The sequence below is a fragment of the Monodelphis domestica genome, chromosome 5 (assembly GCF_027887165.1).
Source record: "Monodelphis domestica isolate mMonDom1 chromosome 5, mMonDom1.pri, whole genome shotgun sequence".
Taxonomy (NCBI): domain Eukaryota; kingdom Metazoa; phylum Chordata; class Mammalia; order Didelphimorphia; family Didelphidae; genus Monodelphis; species Monodelphis domestica.
This window is the reverse complement of record NC_077231.1, coordinates 233803050-233809808: the sequence shown is the minus strand read 5'-3', so window position 1 is coordinate 233809808 and position 6759 is coordinate 233803050. Positions and strand designations below refer to the sequence as shown.

General features: G+C 41.3%; 1 long non-coding RNA gene across 1 annotated transcript; it reads right to left on the bottom strand.

Annotated features, from left to right (window-relative positions):
* Positions 1 to 560: 560 nt before the first annotated feature.
* On the bottom strand, positions 561 to 6494 carry LOC130454620 (uncharacterized). Its single transcript, XR_008912364.1, has 3 exons — positions 6279 to 6494; positions 4505 to 5954; positions 561 to 1640 (listed from the first exon to the last, which is right to left on the bottom strand). It is a non-coding gene; the product is annotated as an uncharacterized LOC130454620 (long non-coding RNA).
* Between the last annotated feature and the right edge of the window lie 265 nt (positions 6495 to 6759).

Here is a 6759-nt window from a genome sequence, read left to right as displayed (position 1 = left end):
GTGATTGGATGATTGTGGTGGTAATCTGTCAGAAGAGAAAGGAGGGAGTAGGATCCAAGGTATATATAATGAGGTTGACCTTGGCAAAGAGAAAGACTACTTTTTTTCATCAGAATCTAGAGTAAAGGAGAAGACGATAGAGATTATGTCAACAGGCTTTGAGATTTAGAGAAGGAAGGAAGAGGAATGTTACCTCAAATGGTCTGTATGGAAAGTGTGAGTCAACGGTCTCAGTAGAAAGAATAGTGGAAAGGGATGAAAGAAAAAAGAAAAGATTTGGAACAGTTACTATGAGTAGGATAGAAAACCAACTAGGGAGGAGTAAAAGTCTTATCTTTTGCATCTAAAGCCTAGTTAAAACTATATAAGATGGGCCAGTTAGGTGGCTCAGTAGATAGAGAGCCAGGTCTGGAGGAGGGAGGTCTTGGGTTCAAATATTGACCCTGAGCAAATCCCTAAACCCCAACTGGCTAGCCCTTACCATTCTTTCTTGAAACCAATACTTAATCTCAATTCTAAGTCAGAAGGTAAAGGTTTGTTTTTTTTTTTTTTTAAGGCTAGATAAGATGAATTTGTAGTGGATCTAGTCAGTGTAGTGTGGTTCAGAGGCACATGAGTAGACAGAGAAGATAGATGGTAGAACTTATCTGGCACTGAGATCTGTACATACTCTGCTCTGTGCCTTTATGCCATTATATAGAGAAGCAATGAGTTACTTTCTTCCCTGGATGAAGATGGAGGAAGTTGCTTCCTGCCCTATTCAAAATGGGTGGATGTTGCCAAAGAGGGCTGACGACATGGCTGCCATGTTCTGACTAAGTTTGGCAGATTTTTTAACTAACTGTAATTTACAGAGGAGATACAGCTAGGTTGTACAGTAGATAGAGAGCCAAGGCTCTTCTCAGGAAGTCAGGAGGGATCATCTTCCTGAGTTCAAATCTGATCTCAGTGACTCACCAGCTATGTGTCTCTGGGCAAGACACTTAACCCCATTTGCCTTGGTTTCCTCATCTGTAAAATGAACTGGAGAAGGAATGGCAAACCACTCCAGTATCTTTGCCAAGAAAGCCCCAAATGGGCTCACAAAGGGTCAGGCATGAGAGAAAAGACCCAACAGTAACAATAATTTCCAGAAGATGGAGGATGCGCATTTGTACCTTGTTTCTATCTATAAACTTCCCTGGGCAGAGAGAAACAGCTTGATTTTGCTGCTTTGACAGTTCCTTCCTGCAAAGGAGTCCATACTTAGATGGCATCACAGTACAAAGAGTCACTTCCTGGTGGAAGTCTCCCCAGTGAGCTCATTGTGGGGAATGCTTCAGTTATGGTAGGTCAGTTGCTTGCTAGTTCCATTGGATTTTGCAAGTCATTGAGATGATTGGTGCCTGGAGCAGGTTTTTGCTAGTGCCCCCTGAGGCTCAGGAGAGCCCTTGCAGCCTAAAAAATTGAATAGAGACAAATTAAATGATAATATCGCACCTGCTCTGATCAGTAATTTTAGGCCTTAATGAAAAAACAATGAACTACTTACCCTTCTTGATGAGCAGGCTGCTTTCCCCACTCCATTTGAAGTCTATTGCTGCCACTGCTGAGGTTAAAAATTAAAAGCCAACAATACCCCCATAAGACAAAGAGCTTCCCTAAGAAAGGAAAGAGGCAATTAACAACAAATCATTTTCTGACACAGCTTTGCCTTATCTGGTTGGCAGTGACTTTGGGGAAGTTTCTTTCCCTTTACTCCTACTGTCCCCTCTGCCTGGAATGTCATTCTTATAGAATCATAGATTTAGGAACCTCAGAATCTAGCCCCTCATTTTACAGATGAGGAAACTGAGGCACAATAAAATTACAAGACACACACAAAGTCATGAAGATGGTAGGATTTGAATTCAGGTCTTCTTGACTGTAAGCCCAGTGGTTCTACCTAACTGCCCCTCAACAGATTTGCCCCAGTTTGACAGCATTTTAAAAGTTTCCATTCTCTGGAATTAAGTATAAAGAAGCAGCAGCACAGGGTAATTTAATAAATAGATAGATAGGGTTGGAGTTAGTGTCATTTGGATTGAGACCTGCCTCTGAAACATACTGGCTGGGTATGTAATTTTCCTCCTCAGTTCCTAGGGCAACTTTCTTTCCCTCCTTTCTTTTCATTGTCAGGCAAAGCACACTTCCATATTGGTCACTGTTTTAAGAGCGCACTCATAGTAACCAAAACCCCAAATAAAACCATAAATACACTCATGTGAAAAATGACTCCAACAGTTCTTTCTCTGGAAGTGGTAGCTTTCCCCAGCATGTCTTTCAGGATTGTCCCAGATCATTGCATTACTGAGAGTAGCCAAGTTTTTAGAGTTGATCATTATATAATATTGCTGTTATTGTGTACAATGTTCTCCCAGTTCTGCTTATTTTGCTCTGCATCCATTTCTGAAGATCTTTCCAGCTTTTTCTGAAATTATCTTGCTTATCATTTCTTATAGCACACCAATATTCTATCACCAACATCCACCACCACAATTTGTTCAGCCATTCCCCAATGGATGGACATCCCCTCTATTTCCAATTCTTTGCCACCATCAATATTTTTGTACAAGTGGGTCCTCCCCCCCCCCCTTTTTAAATCATCTTTTTGGGATACAGTCCCAGTAGTGGCATCACCAGCTCACAGGGTATGCACAGTTTTATAGCCCTTTGGCTATAGTTCAAAATTGTAGTCAGTTGGTTTTCATCAGTGGGAGGATTTTTTGACACTGAGAGTTCCTTGCTCAGATGAAATGTAGATCCAGTATCTACACATGCGCGCGCGCGCGCGCGCACACACACACACACACACACACACACACACACACACACACACACACACACACACATCTTGTAAAACCTTTCATGATTCTACACATTCTTATCTTCTCTTCAACTAGATGAAGGTCAAAAGGTGAGCTAAGGACTGATGAGGAATGGTGAAATCCCTAAATGCTTCTCAAAACAATCTTGTAAGACAGGTAAACCATACATAATCCCTACTTTACAGATGAAGAAATTGAGGTTTGGTGGGGTGACGTGACCTGCTGAAGGTCAGCTCAGACAGTTAGTTAAAGGCAGAACCATCTGACGTGATGGCCTGATGATTGATTCCGTGTCGTTCCTGCTTTCTATATTGCCTCCCCCATGCAGCCCCCATATTGCAGGAGCTCCACTGGAGCTGTGTTCACAGTGTCAGAAGAGAAGAGACCCAAGACCTTGCACCTCTCAATATTGTTGTTTGTTTGTTTTTAAGTACAGACTTGTGATTTTGTGATGTGGGTAATCTCTGGGGAAACAATTCCTTCTGTTCTAGCTGTGTAGATTTGCTTCTGGTTGCTCGTGGAGGACAGGGACTGCCGCTACTTATCTTTGTATCTCAGCCCTTGACCCACAAGGTGACTAATACAGAAAAGGTGCTTAAGTAAATGAAGGTTGACTCAATCTCCAATTTAGTTTTCTAAAGAATTGCCTGCGAAATGGAGGAAGAATTCAGTAGTCATGATTAAGAGATTTGCCCAGGAGGGGCAGCTAGGTAGCACAGTGGATAGAGTACCAAGCTTGAAGTCCAGAGGACTTGGGTTCAAATTTGGCCTCAGACACTAACTAGCTGCTCAAGTCAACCCAGATGCCTAGTCCTTGCAGCTAGATATTAGGATTTATTATATAACATAAATTAGATCTACCTATTTATAGATATTAAATACAAATTATACTTTATACTAAGATGGAAGGTAAAGGTTCACCTGCCCTATTTGTGTCAGAGGTAAGGCTTGAACCTGGATCCCCTGAGGCTAAAGCTAGTTCTCTTACACTGTTCCCATGCTACCACTTGGCTCAACCACTCTTCCAGAGAAGGAAACTTAGAGCCAAAGGGATTGAATGATTTATTCAAGGTGACACAGTTAGTAAGTGGTGGAACCAAGAGATGAATTTTCTAATTTCAAGTCAATAGGTCTTCCTACCCAGTACTTCCCTTTCAGCTACAAGGCAAGAACTCTGACTAATACATATGCCCCCAAATCATCTAGGACAAAACAGGATACATAGTAGATAATAATAGGTTATCTGTTGCTATTCAGTTATTTTTCAACCATGACCAGTTCCTCACAATCCCATTTGGGGTTTTCTTGGTAAAGACATAGGAGTGTCATGCCATTTCCTTCTTCAACTCATTTTCCACATGAGGAAATTGAAGCAAACAGGGTTAAGTGACTTGCCTAGGGTCACACAGTTAGTAAATTTCTGAGATTGGATTTGAACTCAAAAAGATGACTCCAATCCTGGCACTCTATCCATTGTATCACCTAGCTGCTCTTCTTATTGATTTCCTTGGAAGAGGCAGTTATTTTAATCTCTTATAACTCAAAAAAGCCAACCAAACCTCCTAAATTGGATTGAAATTGTTGATTATGACAATATTCCTTGTTTCTGCTTATTAGCCTTGCTTAGTTTATCTAGAAAGAAGGAATGAAGAACTTACCGTAAGTATTGTGTGCCAGGTGCTTTATAAATATTATCTCAGATAATATTCACAATAATCCTGGAAGGAAGATGTTATTATCTCCATTTTGTGGTTAAAGTGACTTACACAGGGTCACATAGCTCCTAAGTATCTGAAGCTAGATTCGAATCTGGGTTTTCCTCACTCCAGGTCTAGGGCTCTATCCATTTTGCTGCCTAACTGCTTCTAGAACAGAGCATTCAGTCCTGAGAGGCTTTGGTAGTTGAACAGTGGCTAATTTCCAGCTGTGAAGAACAATCTTAATTAGTGTCCCATTATCCCTTCTATTCTGAACTTTTAACTCTTTGTGTGGATGCTTTCTTTGGGGTCTTTATTGCCTGTCAATAAGTGATACTGTATTTGGATTTCCTAACTTTAAATTTACAAAGCTACAGCTCCCAGCACATAGTGCCTCAGTCAATATTTTCACATGTCCTGACACTTGTAATCCAGATATTGTGCTCACAATAGAATTACAAATGGAGTCCTAAATAATGGATGTTTTCATTGTTCTCTCACCAGAGTAATCTCAGGGAGACTGAATACCCTAAATCTTACAGGTTTAGGCACTGGTTAGAGAAATCAAAAGGGAAAATTAGACCCATTATTTCCAATTTATTTAAGATTAGCCTATGTCTGTTCCTCCTCATTTCCTTCAATTTCCCTTCAATGCCATCTCTGGAGAGAAAAAAGGACAGGGAAGAGCTACTTGCTATATCCTTTGTTCCACCCCACTTTGGGGAGCAAACAAGTAGGAATTGTGCTGTTCAATGGAATATTTCAACCACCTTTCCTCAGATCTCCACCCTCATATTCCCCCAAAAGAAAAAGTTCAGCTACATAGAGACAGTGCTATAGAGAATTTGAGGGAGGAGGGGGGAGGCTGTAGGAAAGGGAAAACACACAACTATTTAAATAAGTTTATTAATAAAGGAAGGGAAGGATGGGGAAGGAAAGGGGAAGGTTGATCATCTGACTATCACCCACCCAGATACTTAACCCAATAAGTTCCTATTCTAAGTTTAGCCTGTCTAAACTAAACTAAACTAAACTAAAGTTAACACAGAAGAAGTCCAAACAGGGAGCCCAGATTCTCACACAGAGTCCTTGGTGGGTCAGACTGCAGACATCCAGTTGTAAAGTCCTTAGAAGATCCAGGAAAGAGAGAAATTCTCTCCCCAAATCACTGTCCACCAGAATGAATAGGGAACTTCCTCTCAACCTTGTCTTGATGTTATTCTAAGGCAGGCAGCTTGAAAGGTGTTTTCTCAGGGAGCTGAGTCACAGCTTCAGTGTGGAGATCCAGCTTCAGACAGACAGTTGAGAGCTGCTCCAGCCCCCTTAGAATCTTGACCCAGCCAGCTCTTGTAGAATCCTTGGCTTGAGGGCTGTCAATCAATCCTTGCAATCCACTTTGCACCTTCCCTTGCTACACAAGAAAAGGATACTCGTTAGTTAGGGTTTACATCTACTCACATTTCTGTTTTGGTTCTTCCAAATCTTACCTGTCCTTTGAAGCCCAGCTCAAAGCCTTGAAATTTTCTTTATTGAATTTTAGTATTATAGACTTCACTTAGAAGTCCCTGAGTTCAATCCCCACATTTTACAGGTGAGGAAACTGAGGCCCAGAAAGGTTATCACACCAAGTCACAAGCTAGTAAATGTCAAGGGTGGGATTTGAACCTAGGTTTTCCCAACTCCAAGTCTGTACTCTACCCAGTAGGGACCATGATACCTCCCCCACATTGATTACCTCTTCAGGGACTGTAGTGAACTTGGACTTCTTCCTTTTCTAAATTTCTGGAGCATTGAGTATCCACATCATATAATTCCGAAGTGTTTTATTGCTGTCTCCTTGTTCACCTGTTAGTGTCTTATCTTCCTAACTAGACTCTAGGTTCCTTCATAACTTTTACTCCTCAGGCATCTGCCACAACACCCTACCCATGGAGAATGCTTACCAAAAACATGCCAGCTAACTTAGTTGATTTTTATTGGTCCTCCAGAAAGACACCTCTTTACTTAAGACAGGTAGAGAAAACTAGCACCTCCCATTCCTCACCTTTTACGTCCCACAGGGTTTGAAGTCATCCCTCCTCAGGCTATGTGACAAAGTGGAAAGAGCCTAGAACTCAAAGTCCTGAACTTGCTACTGGATCAGAGTTCAAATCCTGGCTTTGCTACCTCCTAGCTGTATGAATTTAGGTAAGTAACTGATGGTAAAATGGGGAAGG